Genomic DNA, 27290 nt, shown 5'->3' with positions numbered 1-27290 from the left:
AAACTTCTTGGATCCAACCTTGAAGGTTGAAGCTTCAAAGTAAATGCTCGAAGATATGGATGACCAAATAAAGTCAATAAGACAGGACATCCAAGCTGCCAAGGATAGACAGAAGGCTTATGCAGATCTGAAACGTCAAGATAGATCATTCGCTGAAGGGGATATGGTCTTCATTCGCGTATGCCCAAAGAAGAGTTCTCTATCCTTGGGTGAATGCAAAAAGCTAAGCCCAAGGTATTGTAAACCCTACATGATTCTCAAGTGCTGAGGCCCTAATGCTTACAGACTACAACTCCCCGAGAACCTAAAGGTTCATAATGTATTCCATATCAGTCTACTGAAGAAGTATGTACCTAACCCTAGTCATATACTTGATTATCAACAAGTTTTAATGCCTAGCCAAGGAGTCCTTGAGCTATGTCCTTGAGCTACGGCTTGACAGGATCTTAGATGTTAGGGAGAGATGTTTGAGATCCAAAACCTTGAGAGAATATAAAGGTATCCATGCCAAACAACTGGATACTTGAGCTAGCTACAGAAGAGGCATGCCATGATCCAACCTATCAGAAGATGTTAAGGGAGATCCCTATCAAGGATCATGACCCGAAGCTACAAGCAAAGTATTTAGAATTCTCTATCAATGGTGGACTTGTCTACTATAGAACGAGATTATGTATACCGGAAAGCCAGTCTCTCAAGCAGAAAATACTTTGGGAAGCTCATGACTCCCCTTTTTCAGGACATCGTGGCTATGCCAAGACCCTCAATGTAGTCAGAAAGAGTTGTTATTGGGAAAAGCTTAAAGGTGACGTTCTCAAATATGTCACTGAGTGCTTGTCTTGTCAATGTATCAAGGCCGAACATGTCAAAATGCCAGGGAATTTGCAACCACTTACCATTCCCCAAATGAAATGGGAATTCATTAGTATGGATTTTGTTGTTGGCCTACTCCAAGTTCAGGGAGGATACAACTCCATTATGGTTGTGGTGGATATGCTAACCAAGGTTGCACATAATATTCCTATTAAGACAAACTATAAAGCCTCAGACATTGCAAGGTTATTTATCAAGGAGATATTCAAACTGCATGGGTTACCCAGAAGAATCATTAGTGATCATGACTCTCTCTTCACATCACACTTCTGGAGAGCTATCTTTGAAGCCATTGGGACTCAACTCTATTTTAGTACAGCTTACCATCCCCAAACCAATGGTCAAACGAAGCGAGTCAACCAAGTCATTGAAGACATACTAATAAGAGCACACTACTGTCATGAACCCAAAAAGTGGATTCAATATTTGCCACTAGTTGAGTTTATCTACAATGCTTCTTATCAACAAAGCATTCGGATGACCCCTTTTCAAGCATTGTATGGGCACGACTGTCGAAGTCCTTTAAACTTCTTGGATCCAACCTTGAAGGTTGAAGCTTCAAAGTAAATGCTCGAAGATATGGATGACCAAATAAAGTCAATAAGACAGGACATCCAAGCTGCCAAGGATAGACAGAAGGCTTATGCAGATCTGAAACGTCAAGATAGATCATTCGCTGAAGGGGATATGGTCTTCATTCGCGTATGCCCAAAGAAGAGTTCTCTATCCTTGGGTGAATGCAAAAAGCTAAGCCCAAGGTATTGTAAACCCTACATGATTCTCAAGTGCTGAGGCCCTAATGCTTACAGACTACAACTCCCCGAGAACCTAAAGGTTCATAATGTATTCCATATCAGTCTACTGAAGAAGTATGTACCTAACCCTAGTCATATACTTGATTATCAACAAGTTTTAATGCCTAGCCAAGGAGTCCTTGAGCTATGTCCTTGAGCTACGGCTTGACAGGATCTTAGATGTTAGGGAGAGATGTTTGAGATCCAAAACCTTGAGAGAATATAAAGGTATCCATGCCAAACAACTGGATACTTGAGCTAGCTACAGAAGAGGCATGCCATGATCCAACCTATCAGAAGATGTTAAGGGAGATCCCTATCAAGGATCATGACCCGAAGCTACAAGCAAAGTATTTAGAATTCTCTATCAATGGTGGACTTGTCTACTATAGAACGAGATTATGTATACCGGAAAGCCAGTCTCTCAAGCAGAAAATACTTTGGGAAGCTCATGACTCCCCTTTTTCAGGACATCGTGGCTATGCCAAGACCCTCAATGTAGTCAGAAAGAGTTGTTATTGGGAAAAGCTTAAAGGTGACGTTCTCAAATATGTCACTGAGTGCTTGTCTTGTCAATGTATCAAGGCCGAACATGTCAAAATGCCAGGGAATTTGCAACCACTTACCATTCCCCAAATGAAATGGGAATTCATTAGTATGGATTTTGTTGTTGGCCTACTCCAAGTTCAGGGAGGATACAACTCCATTATGGTTGTGGTGGATATGCTAACCAAGGTTGCACATAATATTCCTATTAAGACAAACTATAAAGCCTCAGACATTGCAAGGTTATTTATCAAGGAGATATTCAAACTGCATGGGTTACCCAGAAGAATCATTAGTGATCATGACTCTCTCTTCACATCACACTTCTGGAGAGCTATCTTTGAAGCCATTGGGACTCAACTCTATTTTAGTACAGCTTACCATCCCCAAACCAATGGTCAAACGAAGCGAGTCAACCAAGTCATTGAAGACATACTAATAAGAGCACACTACTGTCATGAACCCAAAAAGTGGATTCAATATTTGCCACTAGTTGAGTTTATCTACAATGCTTCTTATCAACAAAGCATTCGGATGACCCCTTTTCAAGCATTGTATGGGCACGACTGTCGAAGTCCTTTAAACTTCTTGGATCCAACCTTGAAGGTTGAAGCTTCAAAGTAAATGCTCGAAGATATGGATGACCAAATAAAGTCAATAAGACAGGACATCCAAGCTGCCAAGGATAGACAGAAGGCTTATGCAGATCTGAAACGTCAAGATAGATCATTCGCTGAAGGGGATATGGTCTTCATTCGCGTATGCCCAAAGAAGAGTTCTCTATCCTTGGGTGAATGCAAAAAGCTAAGCCCAAGGTATTGTAAACCCTACATGATTCTCAAGTGCTGAGGCCCTAATGCTTACAGACTACAACTCCCCGAGAACCTAAAGGTTCATAATGTATTCCATATCAGTCTACTGAAGAAGTATGTACCTAACCCTAGTCATATACTTGATTATCAACAAGTTTTAATGCCTAGCCAAGGAGTCCTTGAGCTATGTCCTTGAGCTACGGCTTGACAGGATCTTAGATGTTAGGGAGAGATGTTTGAGATCCAAAACCTTGAGAGAATATAAAGGTATCCATGCCAAACAACTGGATACTTGAGCTAGCTACAGAAGAGGCATGCCATGATCCAACCTATCAGAAGATGTTAAGGGAGATCCCTATCAAGGATCATGACCCGAAGCTACAAGCAAAGTATTTAGAATTCTCTATCAATGGTGGACTTGTCTACTATAGAACGAGATTATGTATACCGGAAAGCCAGTCTCTCAAGCAGAAAATACTTTGGGAAGCTCATGACTCCCCTTTTTCAGGACATCGTGGCTATGCCAAGACCCTCAATGTAGTCAGAAAGAGTTGTTATTGGGAAAAGCTTAAAGGTGACGTTCTCAAATATGTCACTGAGTGCTTGTCTTGTCAATGTATCAAGGCCGAACATGTCAAAATGCCAGGGAATTTGCAACCACTTACCATTCCCCAAATGAAATGGGAATTCATTAGTATGGATTTTGTTGTTGGCCTACTCCAAGTTCAGGGAGGATACAACTCCATTATGGTTGTGGTGGATATGCTAACCAAGGTTGCACATAATATTCCTATTAAGACAAACTATAAAGCCTCAGACATTGCAAGGTTATTTATCAAGGAGATATTCAAACTGCATGGGTTACCCAGAAGAATCATTAGTGATCATGACTCTCTCTTCACATCACACTTCTGGAGAGCTATCTTTGAAGCCATTGGGACTCAACTCTATTTTAGTACAGCTTACCATCCCCAAACCAATGGTCAAACGAAGCGAGTCAACCAAGTCATTGAAGACATACTAATAAGAGCACACTACTGTCATGAACCCAAAAAGTGGATTCAATATTTGCCACTAGTTGAGTTTATCTACAATGCTTCTTATCAACAAAGCATTCGGATGACCCCTTTTCAAGCATTGTATGGGCACGACTGTCGAAGTCCTTTAAACTTCTTGGATCCAACCTTGAAGGTTGAAGCTTCAAAGTAAATGCTCGAAGATATGGATGACCAAATAAAGTCAATAAGACAGGACATCCAAGCTGCCAAGGATAGACAGAAGGCTTATGCAGATCTGAAACGTCAAGATAGATCATTCGCTGAAGGGGATATGGTCTTCATTCGCGTATGCCCAAAGAAGAGTTCTCTATCCTTGGGTGAATGCAAAAAGCTAAGCCCAAGGTATTGTAAACCCTACATGATTCTCAAGTGCTGAGGCCCTAATGCTTACAGACTACAACTCCCCGAGAACCTAAAGGTTCATAATGTATTCCATATCAGTCTACTGAAGAAGTATGTACCTAACCCTAGTCATATACTTGATTATCAACAAGTTTTAATGCCTAGCCAAGGAGTCCTTGAGCTATGTCCTTGAGCTACGGCTTGACAGGATCTTAGATGTTAGGGAGAGATGTTTGAGATCCAAAACCTTGAGAGAATATAAAGGTATCCATGCCAAACAACTGGATACTTGAGCTAGCTACAGAAGAGGCATGCCATGATCCAACCTATCAGAAGATGTTAAGGGAGATCCCTATCAAGGATCATGACCCGAAGCTACAAGCAAAGTATTTAGAATTCTCTATCAATGGTGGACTTGTCTACTATAGAACGAGATTATGTATACCGGAAAGCCAGTCTCTCAAGCAGAAAATACTTTGGGAAGCTCATGACTCCCCTTTTTCAGGACATCGTGGCTATGCCAAGACCCTCAATGTAGTCAGAAAGAGTTGTTATTGGGAAAAGCTTAAAGGTGACGTTCTCAAATATGTCACTGAGTGCTTGTCTTGTCAATGTATCAAGGCCGAACATGTCAAAATGCCAGGGAATTTGCAACCACTTACCATTCCCCAAATGAAATGGGAATTCATTAGTATGGATTTTGTTGTTGGCCTACTCCAAGTTCAGGGAGGATACAACTCCATTATGGTTGTGGTGGATATGCTAACCAAGGTTGCACATAATATTCCTATTAAGACAAACTATAAAGCCTCAGACATTGCAAGGTTATTTATCAAGGAGATATTCAAACTGCATGGGTTACCCAGAAGAATCATTAGTGATCATGACTCTCTCTTCACATCACACTTCTGGAGAGCTATCTTTGAAGCCATTGGGACTCAACTCTATTTTAGTACAGCTTACCATCCCCAAACCAATGGTCAAACGAAGCGAGTCAACCAAGTCATTGAAGACATACTAATAAGAGCACACTACTGTCATGAACCCAAAAAGTGGATTCAATATTTGCCACTAGTTGAGTTTATCTACAATGCTTCTTATCAACAAAGCATTCGGATGACCCCTTTTCAAGCATTGTATGGGCACGACTGTCGAAGTCCTTTAAACTTCTTGGATCCAACCTTGAAGGTTGAAGCTTCAAAGTAAATGCTCGAAGATATGGATGACCAAATAAAGTCAATAAGACAGGACATCCAAGCTGCCAAGGATAGACAGAAGGCTTATGCAGATCTGAAACGTCAAGATAGATCATTCGCTGAAGGGGATATGGTCTTCATTCGCGTATGCCCAAAGAAGAGTTCTCTATCCTTGGGTGAATGCAAAAAGCTAAGCCCAAGGTATTGTAAACCCTACATGATTCTCAAGTGCTGAGGCCCTAATGCTTACAGACTACAACTCCCCGAGAACCTAAAGGTTCATAATGTATTCCATATCAGTCTACTGAAGAAGTATGTACCTAACCCTAGTCATATACTTGATTATCAACAAGTTTTAATGCCTAGCCAAGGAGTCCTTGAGCTATGTCCTTGAGCTACGGCTTGACAGGATCTTAGATGTTAGGGAGAGATGTTTGAGATCCAAAACCTTGAGAGAATATAAAGGTATCCATGCCAAACAACTGGATACTTGAGCTAGCTACAGAAGAGGCATGCCATGATCCAACCTATCAGAAGATGTTAAGGGAGATCCCTATCAAGGATCATGACCCGAAGCTACAAGCAAAGTATTTAGAATTCTCTATCAATGGTGGACTTGTCTACTATAGAACGAGATTATGTATACCGGAAAGCCAGTCTCTCAAGCAGAAAATACTTTGGGAAGCTCATGACTCCCCTTTTTCAGGACATCGTGGCTATGCCAAGACCCTCAATGTAGTCAGAAAGAGTTGTTATTGGGAAAAGCTTAAAGGTGACGTTCTCAAATATGTCACTGAGTGCTTGTCTTGTCAATGTATCAAGGCCGAACATGTCAAAATGCCAGGGAATTTGCAACCACTTACCATTCCCCAAATGAAATGGGAATTCATTAGTATGGATTTTGTTGTTGGCCTACTCCAAGTTCAGGGAGGATACAACTCCATTATGGTTGTGGTGGATATGCTAACCAAGGTTGCACATAATATTCCTATTAAGACAAACTATAAAGCCTCAGACATTGCAAGGTTATTTATCAAGGAGATATTCAAACTGCATGGGTTACCCAGAAGAATCATTAGTGATCATGACTCTCTCTTCACATCACACTTCTGGAGAGCTATCTTTGAAGCCATTGGGACTCAACTCTATTTTAGTACAGCTTACCATCCCCAAACCAATGGTCAAACGAAGCGAGTCAACCAAGTCATTGAAGACATACTAATAAGAGCACACTACTGTCATGAACCCAAAAAGTGGATTCAATATTTGCCACTAGTTGAGTTTATCTACAATGCTTCTTATCAACAAAGCATTCGGATGACCCCTTTTCAAGCATTGTATGGGCACGACTGTCGAAGTCCTTTAAACTTCTTGGATCCAACCTTGAAGGTTGAAGCTTCAAAGTAAATGCTCGAAGATATGGATGACCAAATAAAGTCAATAAGACAGGACATCCAAGCTGCCAAGGATAGACAGAAGGCTTATGCAGATCTGAAACGTCAAGATAGATCATTCGCTGAAGGGGATATGGTCTTCATTCGCGTATGCCCAAAGAAGAGTTCTCTATCCTTGGGTGAATGCAAAAAGCTAAGCCCAAGGTATTGTAAACCCTACATGATTCTCAAGTGCTGAGGCCCTAATGCTTACAGACTACAACTCCCCGAGAACCTAAAGGTTCATAATGTATTCCATATCAGTCTACTGAAGAAGTATGTACCTAACCCTAGTCATATACTTGATTATCAACAAGTTTTAATGCCTAGCCAAGGAGTCCTTGAGCTATGTCCTTGAGCTACGGCTTGACAGGATCTTAGATGTTAGGGAGAGATGTTTGAGATCCAAAACCTTGAGAGAATATAAAGGTATCCATGCCAAACAACTGGATACTTGAGCTAGCTACAGAAGAGGCATGCCATGATCCAACCTATCAGAAGATGTTAAGGGAGATCCCTATCAAGGATCATGACCCGAAGCTACAAGCAAAGTATTTAGAATTCTCTATCAATGGTGGACTTGTCTACTATAGAACGAGATTATGTATACCGGAAAGCCAGTCTCTCAAGCAGAAAATACTTTGGGAAGCTCATGACTCCCCTTTTTCAGGACATCGTGGCTATGCCAAGACCCTCAATGTAGTCAGAAAGAGTTGTTATTGGGAAAAGCTTAAAGGTGACGTTCTCAAATATGTCACTGAGTGCTTGTCTTGTCAATGTATCAAGGCCGAACATGTCAAAATGCCAGGGAATTTGCAACCACTTACCATTCCCCAAATGAAATGGGAATTCATTAGTATGGATTTTGTTGTTGGCCTACTCCAAGTTCAGGGAGGATACAACTCCATTATGGTTGTGGTGGATATGCTAACCAAGGTTGCACATAATATTCCTATTAAGACAAACTATAAAGCCTCAGACATTGCAAGGTTATTTATCAAGGAGATATTCAAACTGCATGGGTTACCCAGAAGAATCATTAGTGATCATGACTCTCTCTTCACATCACACTTCTGGAGAGCTATCTTTGAAGCCATTGGGACTCAACTCTATTTTAGTACAGCTTACCATCCCCAAACCAATGGTCAAACGAAGCGAGTCAACCAAGTCATTGAAGACATACTAATAAGAGCACACTACTGTCATGAACCCAAAAAGTGGATTCAATATTTGCCACTAGTTGAGTTTATCTACAATGCTTCTTATCAACAAAGCATTCGGATGACCCCTTTTCAAGCATTGTATGGGCACGACTGTCGAAGTCCTTTAAACTTCTTGGATCCAACCTTGAAGGTTGAAGCTTCAAAGTAAATGCTCGAAGATATGGATGACCAAATAAAGTCAATAAGACAGGACATCCAAGCTGCCAAGGATAGACAGAAGGCTTATGCAGATCTGAAACGTCAAGATAGATCATTCGCTGAAGGGGATATGGTCTTCATTCGCGTATGCCCAAAGAAGAGTTCTCTATCCTTGGGTGAATGCAAAAAGCTAAGCCCAAGGTATTGTAAACCCTACATGATTCTCAAGTGCTGAGGCCCTAATGCTTACAGACTACAACTCCCCGAGAACCTAAAGGTTCATAATGTATTCCATATCAGTCTACTGAAGAAGTATGTACCTAACCCTAGTCATATACTTGATTATCAACAAGTTTTAATGCCTAGCCAAGGAGTCCTTGAGCTATGTCCTTGAGCTACGGCTTGACAGGATCTTAGATGTTAGGGAGAGATGTTTGAGATCCAAAACCTTGAGAGAATATAAAGGTATCCATGCCAAACAACTGGATACTTGAGCTAGCTACAGAAGAGGCATGCCATGATCCAACCTATCAGAAGATGTTAAGGGAGATCCCTATCAAGGATCATGACCCGAAGCTACAAGCAAAGTATTTAGAATTCTCTATCAATGGTGGACTTGTCTACTATAGAACGAGATTATGTATACCGGAAAGCCAGTCTCTCAAGCAGAAAATACTTTGGGAAGCTCATGACTCCCCTTTTTCAGGACATCGTGGCTATGCCAAGACCCTCAATGTAGTCAGAAAGAGTTGTTATTGGGAAAAGCTTAAAGGTGACGTTCTCAAATATGTCACTGAGTGCTTGTCTTGTCAATGTATCAAGGCCGAACATGTCAAAATGCCAGGGAATTTGCAACCACTTACCATTCCCCAAATGAAATGGGAATTCATTAGTATGGATTTTGTTGTTGGCCTACTCCAAGTTCAGGGAGGATACAACTCCATTATGGTTGTGGTGGATATGCTAACCAAGGTTGCACATAATATTCCTATTAAGACAAACTATAAAGCCTCAGACATTGCAAGGTTATTTATCAAGGAGATATTCAAACTGCATGGGTTACCCAGAAGAATCATTAGTGATCATGACTCTCTCTTCACATCACACTTCTGGAGAGCTATCTTTGAAGCCATTGGGACTCAACTCTATTTTAGTACAGCTTACCATCCCCAAACCAATGGTCAAACGAAGCGAGTCAACCAAGTCATTGAAGACATACTAATAAGAGCACACTACTGTCATGAACCCAAAAAGTGGATTCAATATTTGCCACTAGTTGAGTTTATCTACAATGCTTCTTATCAACAAAGCATTCGGATGACCCCTTTTCAAGCATTGTATGGGCACGACTGTCGAAGTCCTTTAAACTTCTTGGATCCAACCTTGAAGGTTGAAGCTTCAAAGTAAATGCTCGAAGATATGGATGACCAAATAAAGTCAATAAGACAGGACATCCAAGCTGCCAAGGATAGACAGAAGGCTTATGCAGATCTGAAACGTCAAGATAGATCATTCGCTGAAGGGGATATGGTCTTCATTCGCGTATGCCCAAAGAAGAGTTCTCTATCCTTGGGTGAATGCAAAAAGCTAAGCCCAAGGTATTGTAAACCCTACATGATTCTCAAGTGCTGAGGCCCTAATGCTTACAGACTACAACTCCCCGAGAACCTAAAGGTTCATAATGTATTCCATATCAGTCTACTGAAGAAGTATGTACCTAACCCTAGTCATATACTTGATTATCAACAAGTTTTAATGCCTAGCCAAGGAGTCCTTGAGCTATGTCCTTGAGCTACGGCTTGACAGGATCTTAGATGTTAGGGAGAGATGTTTGAGATCCAAAACCTTGAGAGAATATAAAGGTATCCATGCCAAACAACTGGATACTTGAGCTAGCTACAGAAGAGGCATGCCATGATCCAACCTATCAGAAGATGTTAAGGGAGATCCCTATCAAGGATCATGACCCGAAGCTACAAGCAAAGTATTTAGAATTCTCTATCAATGGTGGACTTGTCTACTATAGAACGAGATTATGTATACCGGAAAGCCAGTCTCTCAAGCAGAAAATACTTTGGGAAGCTCATGACTCCCCTTTTTCAGGACATCGTGGCTATGCCAAGACCCTCAATGTAGTCAGAAAGAGTTGTTATTGGGAAAAGCTTAAAGGTGACGTTCTCAAATATGTCACTGAGTGCTTGTCTTGTCAATGTATCAAGGCCGAACATGTCAAAATGCCAGGGAATTTGCAACCACTTACCATTCCCCAAATGAAATGGGAATTCATTAGTATGGATTTTGTTGTTGGCCTACTCCAAGTTCAGGGAGGATACAACTCCATTATGGTTGTGGTGGATATGCTAACCAAGGTTGCACATAATATTCCTATTAAGACAAACTATAAAGCCTCAGACATTGCAAGGTTATTTATCAAGGAGATATTCAAACTGCATGGGTTACCCAGAAGAATCATTAGTGATCATGACTCTCTCTTCACATCACACTTCTGGAGAGCTATCTTTGAAGCCATTGGGACTCAACTCTATTTTAGTACAGCTTACCATCCCCAAACCAATGGTCAAACGAAGCGAGTCAACCAAGTCATTGAAGACATACTAATAAGAGCACACTACTGTCATGAACCCAAAAAGTGGATTCAATATTTGCCACTAGTTGAGTTTATCTACAATGCTTCTTATCAACAAAGCATTCGGATGACCCCTTTTCAAGCATTGTATGGGCACGACTGTCGAAGTCCTTTAAACTTCTTGGATCCAACCTTGAAGGTTGAAGCTTCAAAGTAAATGCTCGAAGATATGGATGACCAAATAAAGTCAATAAGACAGGACATCCAAGCTGCCAAGGATAGACAGAAGGCTTATGCAGATCTGAAACGTCAAGATAGATCATTCGCTGAAGGGGATATGGTCTTCATTCGCGTATGCCCAAAGAAGAGTTCTCTATCCTTGGGTGAATGCAAAAAGCTAAGCCCAAGGTATTGTAAACCCTACATGATTCTCAAGTGCTGAGGCCCTAATGCTTACAGACTACAACTCCCCGAGAACCTAAAGGTTCATAATGTATTCCATATCAGTCTACTGAAGAAGTATGTACCTAACCCTAGTCATATACTTGATTATCAACAAGTTTTAATGCCTAGCCAAGGAGTCCTTGAGCTATGTCCTTGAGCTACGGCTTGACAGGATCTTAGATGTTAGGGAGAGATGTTTGAGATCCAAAACCTTGAGAGAATATAAAGGTATCCATGCCAAACAACTGGATACTTGAGCTAGCTACAGAAGAGGCATGCCATGATCCAACCTATCAGAAGATGTTAAGGGAGATCCCTATCAAGGATCATGACCCGAAGCTACAAGCAAAGTATTTAGAATTCTCTATCAATGGTGGACTTGTCTACTATAGAACGAGATTATGTATACCGGAAAGCCAGTCTCTCAAGCAGAAAATACTTTGGGAAGCTCATGACTCCCCTTTTTCAGGACATCGTGGCTATGCCAAGACCCTCAATGTAGTCAGAAAGAGTTGTTATTGGGAAAAGCTTAAAGGTGACGTTCTCAAATATGTCACTGAGTGCTTGTCTTGTCAATGTATCAAGGCCGAACATGTCAAAATGCCAGGGAATTTGCAACCACTTACCATTCCCCAAATGAAATGGGAATTCATTAGTATGGATTTTGTTGTTGGCCTACTCCAAGTTCAGGGAGGATACAACTCCATTATGGTTGTGGTGGATATGCTAACCAAGGTTGCACATAATATTCCTATTAAGACAAACTATAAAGCCTCAGACATTGCAAGGTTATTTATCAAGGAGATATTCAAACTGCATGGGTTACCCAGAAGAATCATTAGTGATCATGACTCTCTCTTCACATCACACTTCTGGAGAGCTATCTTTGAAGCCATTGGGACTCAACTCTATTTTAGTACAGCTTACCATCCCCAAACCAATGGTCAAACGAAGCGAGTCAACCAAGTCATTGAAGACATACTAATAAGAGCACACTACTGTCATGAACCCAAAAAGTGGATTCAATATTTGCCACTAGTTGAGTTTATCTACAATGCTTCTTATCAACAAAGCATTCGGATGACCCCTTTTCAAGCATTGTATGGGCACGACTGTCGAAGTCCTTTAAACTTCTTGGATCCAACCTTGAAGGTTGAAGCTTCAAAGTAAATGCTCGAAGATATGGATGACCAAATAAAGTCAATAAGACAGGACATCCAAGCTGCCAAGGATAGACAGAAGGCTTATGCAGATCTGAAACGTCAAGATAGATCATTCGCTGAAGGGGATATGGTCTTCATTCGCGTATGCCCAAAGAAGAGTTCTCTATCCTTGGGTGAATGCAAAAAGCTAAGCCCAAGGTATTGTAAACCCTACATGATTCTCAAGTGCTGAGGCCCTAATGCTTACAGACTACAACTCCCCGAGAACCTAAAGGTTCATAATGTATTCCATATCAGTCTACTGAAGAAGTATGTACCTAACCCTAGTCATATACTTGATTATCAACAAGTTTTAATGCCTAGCCAAGGAGTCCTTGAGCTATGTCCTTGAGCTACGGCTTGACAGGATCTTAGATGTTAGGGAGAGATGTTTGAGATCCAAAACCTTGAGAGAATATAAAGGTATCCATGCCAAACAACTGGATACTTGAGCTAGCTACAGAAGAGGCATGCCATGATCCAACCTATCAGAAGATGTTAAGGGAGATCCCTATCAAGGATCATGACCCGAAGCTACAAGCAAAGTATTTAGAATTCTCTATCAATGGTGGACTTGTCTACTATAGAACGAGATTATGTATACCGGAAAGCCAGTCTCTCAAGCAGAAAATACTTTGGGAAGCTCATGACTCCCCTTTTTCAGGACATCGTGGCTATGCCAAGACCCTCAATGTAGTCAGAAAGAGTTGTTATTGGGAAAAGCTTAAAGGTGACGTTCTCAAATATGTCACTGAGTGCTTGTCTTGTCAATGTATCAAGGCCGAACATGTCAAAATGCCAGGGAATTTGCAACCACTTACCATTCCCCAAATGAAATGGGAATTCATTAGTATGGATTTTGTTGTTGGCCTACTCCAAGTTCAGGGAGGATACAACTCCATTATGGTTGTGGTGGATATGCTAACCAAGGTTGCACATAATATTCCTATTAAGACAAACTATAAAGCCTCAGACATTGCAAGGTTATTTATCAAGGAGATATTCAAACTGCATGGGTTACCCAGAAGAATCATTAGTGATCATGACTCTCTCTTCACATCACACTTCTGGAGAGCTATCTTTGAAGCCATTGGGACTCAACTCTATTTTAGTACAGCTTACCATCCCCAAACCAATGGTCAAACGAAGCGAGTCAACCAAGTCATTGAAGACATACTAATAAGAGCACACTACTGTCATGAACCCAAAAAGTGGATTCAATATTTGCCACTAGTTGAGTTTATCTACAATGCTTCTTATCAACAAAGCATTCGGATGACCCCTTTTCAAGCATTGTATGGGCACGACTGTCGAAGTCCTTTAAACTTCTTGGATCCAACCTTGAAGGTTGAAGCTTCAAAGTAAATGCTCGAAGATATGGATGACCAAATAAAGTCAATAAGACAGGACATCCAAGCTGCCAAGGATAGACAGAAGGCTTATGCAGATCTGAAACGTCAAGATAGATCATTCGCTGAAGGGGATATGGTCTTCATTCGCGTATGCCCAAAGAAGAGTTCTCTATCCTTGGGTGAATGCAAAAAGCTAAGCCCAAGGTATTGTAAACCCTACATGATTCTCAAGTGCTGAGGCCCTAATGCTTACAGACTACAACTCCCCGAGAACCTAAAGGTTCATAATGTATTCCATATCAGTCTACTGAAGAAGTATGTACCTAACCCTAGTCATATACTTGATTATCAACAAGTTTTAATGCCTAGCCAAGGAGTCCTTGAGCTATGTCCTTGAGCTACGGCTTGACAGGATCTTAGATGTTAGGGAGAGATGTTTGAGATCCAAAACCTTGAGAGAATATAAAGGTATCCATGCCAAACAACTGGATACTTGAGCTAGCTACAGAAGAGGCATGCCATGATCCAACCTATCAGAAGATGTTAAGGGAGATCCCTATCAAGGATCATGACCCGAAGCTACAAGCAAAGTATTTAGAATTCTCTATCAATGGTGGACTTGTCTACTATAGAACGAGATTATGTATACCGGAAAGCCAGTCTCTCAAGCAGAAAATACTTTGGGAAGCTCATGACTCCCCTTTTTCAGGACATCGTGGCTATGCCAAGACCCTCAATGTAGTCAGAAAGAGTTGTTATTGGGAAAAGCTTAAAGGTGACGTTCTCAAATATGTCACTGAGTGCTTGTCTTGTCAATGTATCAAGGCCGAACATGTCAAAATGCCAGGGAATTTGCAACCACTTACCATTCCCCAAATGAAATGGGAATTCATTAGTATGGATTTTGTTGTTGGCCTACTCCAAGTTCAGGGAGGATACAACTCCATTATGGTTGTGGTGGATATGCTAACCAAGGTTGCACATAATATTCCTATTAAGACAAACTATAAAGCCTCAGACATTGCAAGGTTATTTATCAAGGAGATATTCAAACTGCATGGGTTACCCAGAAGAATCATTAGTGATCATGACTCTCTCTTCACATCACACTTCTGGAGAGCTATCTTTGAAGCCATTGGGACTCAACTCTATTTTAGTACAGCTTACCATCCCCAAACCAATGGTCAAACGAAGCGAGTCAACCAAGTCATTGAAGACATACTAATAAGAGCACACTACTGTCATGAACCCAAAAAGTGGATTCAATATTTGCCACTAGTTGAGTTTATCTACAATGCTTCTTATCAACAAAGCATTCGGATGACCCCTTTTCAAGCATTGTATGGGCACGACTGTCGAAGTCCTTTAAACTTCTTGGATCCAACCTTGAAGGTTGAAGCTTCAAAGTAAATGCTCGAAGATATGGATGACCAAATAAAGTCAATAAGACAGGACATCCAAGCTGCCAAGGATAGACAGAAGGCTTATGCAGATCTGAAACGTCAAGATAGATCATTCGCTGAAGGGGATATGGTCTTCATTCGCGTATGCCCAAAGAAGAGTTCTCTATCCTTGGGTGAATGCAAAAAGCTAAGCCCAAGGTATTGTAAACCCTACATGATTCTCAAGTGCTGAGGCCCTAATGCTTACAGACTACAACTCCCCGAGAACCTAAAGGTTCATAATGTATTCCATATCAGTCTACTGAAGAAGTATGTACCTAACCCTAGTCATATACTTGATTATCAACAAGTTTTAATGCCTAGCCAAGGAGTCCTTGAGCTATGTCCTTGAGCTACGGCTTGACAGGATCTTAGATGTTAGGGAGAGATGTTTGAGATCCAAAACCTTGAGAGAATATAAAGGTATCCATGCCAAACAACTGGATACTTGAGCTAGCTACAGAAGAGGCATGCCATGATCCAACCTATCAGAAGATGTTAAGGGAGATCCCTATCAAGGATCATGACCCGAAGCTACAAGCAAAGTATTTAGAATTCTCTATCAATGGTGGACTTGTCTACTATAGAACGAGATTATGTATACCGGAAAGCCAGTCTCTCAAGCAGAAAATACTTTGGGAAGCTCATGACTCCCCTTTTTCAGGACATCGTGGCTATGCCAAGACCCTCAATGTAGTCAGAAAGAGTTGTTATTGGGAAAAGCTTAAAGGTGACGTTCTCAAATATGTCACTGAGTGCTTGTCTTGTCAATGTATCAAGGCCGAACATGTCAAAATGCCAGGGAATTTGCAACCACTTACCATTCCCCAAATGAAATGGGAATTCATTAGTATGGATTTTGTTGTTGGCCTACTCCAAGTTCAGGGAGGATACAACTCCATTATGGTTGTGGTGGATATGCTAACCAAGGTTGCACATAATATTCCTATTAAGACAAACTATAAAGCCTCAGACATTGCAAGGTTATTTATCAAGGAGATATTCAAACTGCATGGGTTACCCAGAAGAATCATTAGTGATCATGACTCTCTCTTCACATCACACTTCTGGAGAGCTATCTTTGAAGCCATTGGGACTCAACTCTATTTTAGTACAGCTTACCATCCCCAAACCAATGGTCAAACGAAGCGAGTCAACCAAGTCATTGAAGACATACTAATAAGAGCACACTACTGTCATGAACCCAAAAAGTGGATTCAATATTTGCCACTAGTTGAGTTTATCTACAATGCTTCTTATCAACAAAGCATTCGGATGACCCCTTTTCAAGCATTGTATGGGCACGACTGTCGAAGTCCTTTAAACTTCTTGGATCCAACCTTGAAGGTTGAAGCTTCAAAGTAAATGCTCGAAGATATGGATGACCAAATAAAGTCAATAAGACAGGACATCCAAGCTGCCAAGGATAGACAGAAGGCTTATGCAGATCTGAAACGTCAAGATAGATCATTCGCTGAAGGGGATATGGTCTTCATTCGCGTATGCCCAAAGAAGAGTTCTCTATCCTTGGGTGAATGCAAAAAGCTAAGCCCAAGGTATTGTAAACCCTACATGATTCTCAAGTGCTGAGGCCCTAATGCTTACAGACTACAACTCCCCGAGAACCTAAAGGTTCATAATGTATTCCATATCAGTCTACTGAAGAAGTATGTACCTAACCCTAGTCATATACTTGATTATCAACAAGTTTTAATGCCTAGCCAAGGAGTCCTTGAGCTATGTCCTTGAGCTACGGCTTGACAGGATCTTAGATGTTAGGGAGAGATGTTTGAGATCCAAAACCTTGAGAGAATATAAAGGTATCCATGCCAAACAACTGGATACTTGAGCTAGCTACAGAAGAGGCATGCCATGATCCAACCTATCAGAAGATGTTAAGGGAGATCCCTATCAAGGATCATGACCCGAAGCTACAAGCAAAGTATTTAGAATTCTCTATCAATGGTGGACTTGTCTACTATAGAACGAGATTATGTATACCGGAAAGCCAGTCTCTCAAGCAGAAAATACTTTGGGAAGCTCATGACTCCCCTTTTTCAGGACATCGTGGCTATGCCAAGACCCTCAATGTAGTCAGAAAGAGTTGTTATTGGGAAAAGCTTAAAGGTGACGTTCTCAAATATGTCACTGAGTGCTTGTCTTGTCAATGTATCAAGGCCGAACATGTCAAAATGCCAGGGAATTTGCAACCACTTACCATTCCCCAAATGAAATGGGAATTCATTAGTATGGATTTTGTTGTTGGCCTACTCCAAGTTCAGGGAGGATACAACTCCATTATGGTTGTGGTGGATATGCTAACCAAGGTTGCACATAATATTCCTATTAAGACAAACTATAAAGCCTCAGACATTGCAAGGTTATTTATCAAGGAGATATTCAAACTGCATGGGTTACCCAGAAGAATCATTAGTGATCATGACTCTCTCTTCACATCACACTTCTGGAGAGCTATCTTTGAAGCCATTGGGACTCAACTCTATTTTAGTACAGCTTACCATCCCCAAACCAATGGTCAAACGAAGCGAGTCAACCAAGTCATTGAAGACATACTAATAAGAGCACACTACTGTCATGAACCCAAAAAGTGGATTCAATATTTGCCACTAGTTGAGTTTATCTACAATGCTTCTTATCAACAAAGCATTCGGATGACCCCTTTTCAAGCATTGTATGGGCACGACTGTCGAAGTCCTTTAAACTTCTTGGATCCAACCTTGAAGGTTGAAGCTTCAAAGTAAATGCTCGAAGATATGGATGACCAAATAAAGTCAATAAGACAGGACATCCAAGCTGCCAAGGATAGACAGAAGGCTTATGCAGATCTGAAACGTCAAGATAGATCATTCGCTGAAGGGGATATGGTCTTCATTCGCGTATGCCCAAAGAAGAGTTCTCTATCCTTGGGTGAATGCAAAAAGCTAAGCCCAAGGTATTGTAAACCCTACATGATTCTCAAGTGCTGAGGCCCTAATGCTTACAGACTACAACTCCCCGAGAACCTAAAGGTTCATAATGTATTCCATATCAGTCTACTGAAGAAGTATGTACCTAACCCTAGTCATATACTTGATTATCAACAAGTTTTAATGCCTAGCCAAGGAGTCCTTGAGCTATGTCCTTGAGCTACGGCTTGACAGGATCTTAGATGTTAGGGAGAGATGTTTGAGATCCAAAACCTTGAGAGAATATAAAGGTATCCATGCCAAACAACTGGATACTTGAGCTAGCTACAGAAGAGGCATGCCATGATCCAACCTATCAGAAGATGTTAAGGGAGATCCCTATCAAGGATCATGACCCGAAGCTACAAGCAAAGTATTTAGAATTCTCTATCAATGGTGGACTTGTCTACTATAGAACGAGATTATGTATACCGGAAAGCCAGTCTCTCAAGCAGAAAATACTTTGGGAAGCTCATGACTCCCCTTTTTCAGGACATCGTGGCTATGCCAAGACCCTCAATGTAGTCAGAAAGAGTTGTTATTGGGAAAAGCTTAAAGGTGACGTTCTCAAATATGTCACTGAGTGCTTGTCTTGTCAATGTATCAAGGCCGAACATGTCAAAATGCCAGGGAATTTGCAACCACTTACCATTCCCCAAATGAAATGGGAATTCATTAGTATGGATTTTGTTGTTGGCCTACTCCAAGTTCAGGGAGGATACAACTCCATTATGGTTGTGGTGGATATGCTAACCAAGGTTGCACATAATATTCCTATTAAGACAAACTATAAAGCCTCAGACATTGCAAGGTTATTTATCAAGGAGATATTCAAACTGCATGGGTTACCCAGAAGAATCATTAGTGATCATGACTCTCTCTTCACATCACACTTCTGGAGAGCTATCTTTGAAGCCATTGGGACTCAACTCTATTTTAGTACAGCTTACCATCCCCAAACCAATGGTCAAACGAAGCGAGTCAACCAAGTCATTGAAGACATACTAATAAGAGCACACTACTGTCATGAACCCAAAAAGTGGATTCAATATTTGCCACTAGTTGAGTTTATCTACAATGCTTCTTATCAACAAAGCATTCGGATGACCCCTTTTCAAGCATTGTATGGGCACGACTGTCGAAGTCCTTTAAACTTCTTGGATCCAACCTTGAAGGTTGAAGCTTCAAAGTAAATGCTCGAAGATATGGATGACCAAATAAAGTCAATAAGACAGGACATCCAAGCTGCCAAGGATAGACAGAAGGCTTATGCAGATCTGAAACGTCAAGATAGATCATTCGCTGAAGGGGATATGGTCTTCATTCGCGTATGCCCAAAGAAGAGTTCTCTATCCTTGGGTGAATGCAAAAAGCTAAGCCCAAGGTATTGTAAACCCTACATGATTCTCAAGTGCTGAGGCCCTAATGCTTACAGACTACAACTCCCCGAGAACCTAAAGGTTCATAATGTATTCCATATCAGTCTACTGAAGAAGTATGTACCTAACCCTAGTCATATACTTGATTATCAACAAGTTTTAATGCCTAGCCAAGGAGTCCTTGAGCTATGTCCTTGAGCTACGGCTTGACAGGATCTTAGATGTTAGGGAGAGATGTTTGAGATCCAAAACCTTGAGAGAATATAAAGGTATCCATGCCAAACAACTGGATACTTGAGCTAGCTACAGAAGAGGCATGCCATGATCCAACCTATCAGAAGATGTTAAGGGAGATCCCTATCAAGGATCATGACCCGAAGCTACAAGCAAAGTATTTAGAATTCTCTATCAATGGTGGACTTGTCTACTATAGAACGAGATTATGTATACCGGAAAGCCAGTCTCTCAAGCAGAAAATACTTTGGGAAGCTCATGACTCCCCTTTTTCAGGACATCGTGGCTATGCCAAGACCCTCAATGTAGTCAGAAAGAGTTGTTATTGGGAAAAGCTTAAAGGTGACGTTCTCAAATATGTCACTGAGTGCTTGTCTTGTCAATGTATCAAGGCCGAACATGTCAAAATGCCAGGGAATTTGCAACCACTTACCATTCCCCAAATGAAATGGGAATTCATTAGTATGGATTTTGTTGTTGGCCTACTCCAAGTTCAGGGAGGATACAACTCCATTATGGTTGTGGTGGATATGCTAACCAAGGTTGCACATAATATTCCTATTAAGACAAACTATAAAGCCTCAGACATTGCAAGGTTATTTATCAAGGAGATATTCAAACTGCATGGGTTACCCAGAAGAATCATTAGTGATCATGACTCTCTCTTCACATCACACTTCTGGAGAGCTATCTTTGAAGCCATTGGGACTCAACTCTATTTTAGTACAGCTTACCATCCCCAAACCAATGGTCAAACGAAGCGAGTCAACCAAGTCATTGAAGACATACTAATAAGAGCACACTACTGTCATGAACCCAAAAAGTGGATTCAATATTTGCCACTAGTTGAGTTTATCTACAATGCTTCTTATCAACAAAGCATTCGGATGACCCCTTTTCAAGCATTGTATGGGCACGACTGTCGAAGTCCTTTAAACTTCTTGGATCCAACCTTGAAGGTTGAAGCTTCAAAGTAAATGCTCGAAGATATGGATGACCAAATAAAGTCAATAAGACAGGACATCCAAGCTGCCAAGGATAGACAGAAGGCTTATGCAGATCTGAAACGTCAAGATAGATCATTCGCTGAAGGGGATATGGTCTTCATTCGCGTATGCCCAAAGAAGAGTTCTCTATCCTTGGGTGAATGCAAAAAGCTAAGCCCAAGGTATTGTAAACCCTACATGATTCTCAAGTGCTGAGGCCCTAATGCTTACAGACTACAACTCCCCGAGAACCTAAAGGTTCATAATGTATTCCATATCAGTCTACTGAAGAAGTATGTACCTAACCCTAGTCATATACTTGATTATCAACAAGTTTTAATGCCTAGCCAAGGAGTCCTTGAGCTATGTCCTTGAGCTACGGCTTGACAGGATCTTAGATGTTAGGGAGAGATGTTTGAGATCCAAAACCTTGAGAGAATATAAAGGTATCCATGCCAAACAACTGGATACTTGAGCTAGCTACAGAAGAGGCATGCCATGATCCAACCTATCAGAAGATGTTAAGGGAGATCCCTATCAAGGATCATGACCCGAAGCTACAAGCAAAGTATTTAGAATTCTCTATCAATGGTGGACTTGTCTACTATAGAACGAGATTATGTATACCGGAAAGCCAGTCTCTCAAGCAGAAAATACTTTGGGAAGCTCATGACTCCCCTTTTTCAGGACATCGTGGCTATGCCAAGACCCTCAATGTAGTCAGAAAGAGTTGTTATTGGGAAAAGCTTAAAGGTGACGTTCTCAAATATGTCACTGAGTGCTTGTCTTGTCAATGTATCAAGGCCGAACATGTCAAAATGCCAGGGAATTTGCAACCACTTACCATTCCCCAAATGAAATGGGAATTCATTAGTATGGATTTTGTTGTTGGCCTACTCCAAGTTCAGGGAGGATACAACTCCATTATGGTTGTGGTGGATATGCTAACCAAGGTTGCACATAATATTCCTATTAAGACAAACTATAAAGCCTCAGACATTGCAAGGTTATTTATCAAGGAGATATTCAAACTGCATGGGTTACCCAGAAGAATCATTAGTGATCATGACTCTCTCTTCACATCACACTTCTGGAGAGCTATCTTTGAAGCCATTGGGACTCAACTCTATTTTAGTACAGCTTACCATCCCCAAACCAATGGTCAAACGAAGCGAGTCAACCAAGTCATTGAAGACATACTAATAAGAGCACACTACTGTCATGAACCCAAAAAGTGGATTCAATATTTGCCACTAGTTGAGTTTATCTACAATGCTTCTTATCAACAAAGCATTCGGATGACCCCTTTTCAAGCATTGTATGGGCACGACTGTCGAAGTCCTTTAAACTTCTTGGATCCAACCTTGAAGGTTGAAGCTTCAAAGTAAATGCTCGAAGATATGGATGACCAAATAAAGTCAATAAGACAGGACATCCAAGCTGCCAAGGATAGACAGAAGGCTTATGCAGATCTGAAACGTCAAGATAGATCATTCGCTGAAGGGGATATGGTCTTCATTCGCGTATGCCCAAAGAAGAGTTCTCTATCCTTGGGTGAATGCAAAAAGCTAAGCCCAAGGTATTGTAAACCCTACATGATTCTCAAGTGCTGAGGCCCTAATGCTTACAGACTACAACTCCCCGAGAACCTAAAGGTTCATAATGTATTCCATATCAGTCTACTGAAGAAGTATGTACCTAACCCTAGTCATATACTTGATTATCAACAAGTTTTAATGCCTAGCCAAGGAGTCCTTGAGCTATGTCCTTGAGCTACGGCTTGACAGGATCTTAGATGTTAGGGAGAGATGTTTGAGATCCAAAACCTTGAGAGAATATAAAGGTATCCATGCCAAACAACTGGATACTTGAGCTAGCTACAGAAGAGGCATGCCATGATCCAACCTATCAGAAGATGTTAAGGGAGATCCCTATCAAGGATCATGACCCGAAGCTACAAGCAAAGTATTTAGAATTCTCTATCAATGGTGGACTTGTCTACTATAGAACGAGATTATGTATACCGGAAAGCCAGTCTCTCAAGCAGAAAATACTTTGGGAAGCTCATGACTCCCCTTTTTCAGGACATCGTGGCTATGCCAAGACCCTCAATGTAGTCAGAAAGAGTTGTTATTGGGAAAAGCTTAAAGGTGACGTTCTCAAATATGTCACTGAGTGCTTGTCTTGTCAATGTATCAAGGCCGAACATGTCAAAATGCCAGGGAATTTGCAACCACTTACCATTCCCCAAATGAAATGGGAATTCATTAGTATGGATTTTGTTGTTGGCCTACTCCAAGTTCAGGGAGGATACAACTCCATTATGGTTGTGGTGGATATGCTAACCAAGGTTGCACATAATATTCCTATTAAGACAAACTATAAAGCCTCAGACATTGCAAGGTTATTTATCAAGGAGATATTCAAACTGCATGGGTTACCCAGAAGAATCATTAGTGATCATGACTCTCTCTTCACATCACACTTCTGGAGAGCTATCTTTGAAGCCATTGGGACTCAACTCTATTTTAGTACAGCTTACCATCCCCAAACCAATGGTCAAACGAAGCGAGTCAACCAAGTCATTGAAGACATACTAATAAGAGCACACTACTGTCATGAACCCAAAAAGTGGATTCAATATTTGCCACTAGTTGAGTTTATCTACAATGCTTCTTATCAACAAAGCATTCGGATGACCCCTTTTCAAGCATTGTATGGGCACGACTGTCGAAGTCCTTTAAACTTCTTGGATCCAACCTTGAAGGTTGAAGCTTCAAAGTAAATGCTCGAAGATATGGATGACCAAATAAAGTCAATAAGACAGGACATCCAAGCTGCCAAGGATAGACAGAAGGCTTATGCAGATCTGAAACGTCAAGATAGATCATTCGCTGAAGGGGATATGGTCTTCATTCGCGTATGCCCAAAGAAGAGTTCTCTATCCTTGGGTGAATGCAAAAAGCTAAGCCCAAGGTATTGTAAACCCTACATGATTCTCAAGTGCTGAGGCCCTAATGCTTACAGACTACAACTCCCCGAGAACCTAAAGGTTCATAATGTATTCCATATCAGTCTACTGAAGAAGTATGTACCTAACCCTAGTCATATACTTGATTATCAACAAGTTTTAATGCCTAGCCAAGGAGTCCTTGAGCTATGTCCTTGAGCTACGGCTTGACAGGATCTTAGATGTTAGGGAGAGATGTTTGAGATCCAAAACCTTGAGAGAATATAAAGGTATCCATGCCAAACAACTGGATACTTGAGCTAGCTACAGAAGAGGCATGCCATGATCCAACCTATCAGAAGATGTTAAGGGAGATCCCTATCAAGGATCATGACCCGAAGCTACAAGCAAAGTATTTAGAATTCTCTATCAATGGTGGACTTGTCTACTATAGAACGAGATTATGTATACCGGAAAGCCAGTCTCTCAAGCAGAAAATACTTTGGGAAGCTCATGACTCCCCTTTTTCAGGACATCGTGGCTATGCCAAGACCCTCAATGTAGTCAGAAAGAGTTGTTATTGGGAAAAGCTTAAAGGTGACGTTCTCAAATATGTCACTGAGTGCTTGTCTTGTCAATGTATCAAGGCCGAACATGTCAAAATGCCAGGGAATTTGCAACCACTTACCATTCCCCAAATGAAATGGGAATTCATTAGTATGGATTTTGTTGTTGGCCTACTCCAAGTTCAGGGAGGATACAACTCCATTATGGTTGTGGTGGATATGCTAACCAAGGTTGCACATAATATTCCTATTAAGACAAACTATAAAGCCTCAGACATTGCAAGGTTATTTATCAAGGAGATATTCAAACTGCATGGGTTACCCAGAAGAATCATTAGTGATCATGACTCTCTCTTCACATCACACTTCTGGAGAGCTATCTTTGAAGCCATTGGGACTCAACTCTATTTTAGTACAGCTTACCATCCCCAAACCAATGGTCAAACGAAGCGAGTCAACCAAGTCATTGAAGACATACTAATAAGAGCACACTACTGTCATGAACCCAAAAAGTGGATTCAATATTTGCCACTAGTTGAGTTTATCTACAATGCTTCTTATCAACAAAGCATTCGGATGACCCCTTTTCAAGCATTGTATGGGCACGACTGTCGAAGTCCTTTAAACTTCTTGGATCCAACCTTGAAGGTTGAAGCTTCAAAGTAAATGCTCGAAGATATGGATGACCAAATAAAGTCAATAAGACAGGACATCCAAGCTGCCAAGGATAGACAGAAGGCTTATGCAGATCTGAAACGTCAAGATAGATCATTCGCTGAAGGGGATATGGTCTTCATTCGCGTATGCCCAAAGAAGAGTTCTCTATCCTTGGGTGAATGCAAAAAGCTAAGCCCAAGGTATTGTAAACCCTACATGATTCTCAAGTGCTGAGGCCCTAATGCTTACAGACTACAACTCCCCGAGAACCTAAAGGTTCATAATGTATTCCATATCAGTCTACTGAAGAAGTATGTACCTAACCCTAGTCATATACTTGATTATCAACAAGTTTTAATGCCTAGCCAAGGAGTCCTTGAGCTATGTCCTTGAGCTACGGCTTGACAGGATCTTAGATGTTAGGGAGAGATGTTTGAGATCCAAAACCTTGAGAGAATATAAAGGTATCCATGCCAAACAACTGGATACTTGAGCTAGCTACAGAAGAGGCATGCCATGATCCAACCTATCAGAAGATGTTAAGGGAGATCCCTATCAAGGATCATGACCCGAAGCTACAAGCAAAGTATTTAGAATTCTCTATCAATGGTGGACTTGTCTACTATAGAACGAGATTATGTATACCGGAAAGCCAGTCTCTCAAGCAGAAAATACTTTGGGAAGCTCATGACTCCCCTTTTTCAGGACATCGTGGCTATGCCAAGACCCTCAATGTAGTCAGAAAGAGTTGTTATTGGGAAAAGCTTAAAGGTGACGTTCTCAAATATGTCACTGAGTGCTTGTCTTGTCAATGTATCAAGGCCGAACATGTCAAAATGCCAGGGAATTTGCAACCACTTACCATTCCCCAAATGAAATGGGAATTCATTAGTATGGATTTTGTTGTTGGCCTACTCCAAGTTCAGGGAGGATACAACTCCATTATGGTTGTGGTGGATATGCTAACCAAGGTTGCACATAATATTCCTATTAAGACAAACTATAAAGCCTCAGACATTGCAAGGTTATTTATCAAGGAGATATTCAAACTGCATGGGTTACCCAGAAGAATCATTAGTGATCATGACTCTCTCTTCACATCACACTTCTGGAGAGCTATCTTTGAAGCCATTGGGACTCAACTCTATTTTAGTACAGCTTACCATCCCCAAACCAATGGTCAAACGAAGCGAGTCAACCAAGTCATTGAAGACATACTAATAAGAGCACACTACTGTCATGAACCCAAAAAGTGGATTCAATATTTGCCACTAGTTGAGTTTATCTACAATGCTTCTTATCAACAAAGCATTCGGATGACCCCTTTTCAAGCATTGTATGGGCACGACTGTCGAAGTCCTTTAAACTTCTTGGATCCAACCTTGAAGGTTGAAGCTTCAAAGTAAATGCTCGAAGATATGGATGACCAAATAAAGTCAATAAGACAGGACATCCAAGCTGCCAAGGATAGACAGAAGGCTTATGCAGATCTGAAACGTCAAGATAGATCATTCGCTGAAGGGGATATGGTCTTCATTCGCGTATGCCCAAAGAAGAGTTCTCTATCCTTGGGTGAATGCAAAAAGCTAAGCCCAAGGTATTGTAAACCCTACATGATTCTCAAGTGCTGAGGCCCTAATGCTTACAGACTACAACTCCCCGAGAACCTAAAGGTTCATAATGTATTCCATATCAGTCTACTGAAGAAGTATGTACCTAACCCTAGTCATATACTTGATTATCAACAAGTTTTAATGCCTAGCCAAGGAGTCCTTGAGCTATGTCCTTGAGCTACGGCTTGACAGGATCTTAGATGTTAGGGAGAGATGTTTGAGATCCAAAACCTTGAGAGAATATAAAGGTATCCATGCCAAACAACTGGATACTTGAGCTAGCTACAGAAGAGGCATGCCATGATCCAACCTATCAGAAGATGTTAAGGGAGATCCCTATCAAGGATCATGACCCGAAGCTACAAGCAAAGTATTTAGAATTCTCTATCAATGGTGGACTTGTCTACTATAGAACGAGATTATGTATACCGGAAAGCCAGTCTCTCAAGCAGAAAATACTTTGGGAAGCTCATGACTCCCCTTTTTCAGGACATCGT

This window comes from Lygodium microphyllum, chromosome 22 (genome assembly GCF_053477565.2).
Source record: "Lygodium microphyllum isolate KBCC chromosome 22, Lygodium_microphyllum_v1.1.10, whole genome shotgun sequence".
NCBI classification, from domain to species: domain Eukaryota; kingdom Viridiplantae; phylum Streptophyta; class Polypodiopsida; order Schizaeales; family Lygodiaceae; genus Lygodium; species Lygodium microphyllum.
This window is presented reverse-complemented; position numbering follows the sequence as displayed.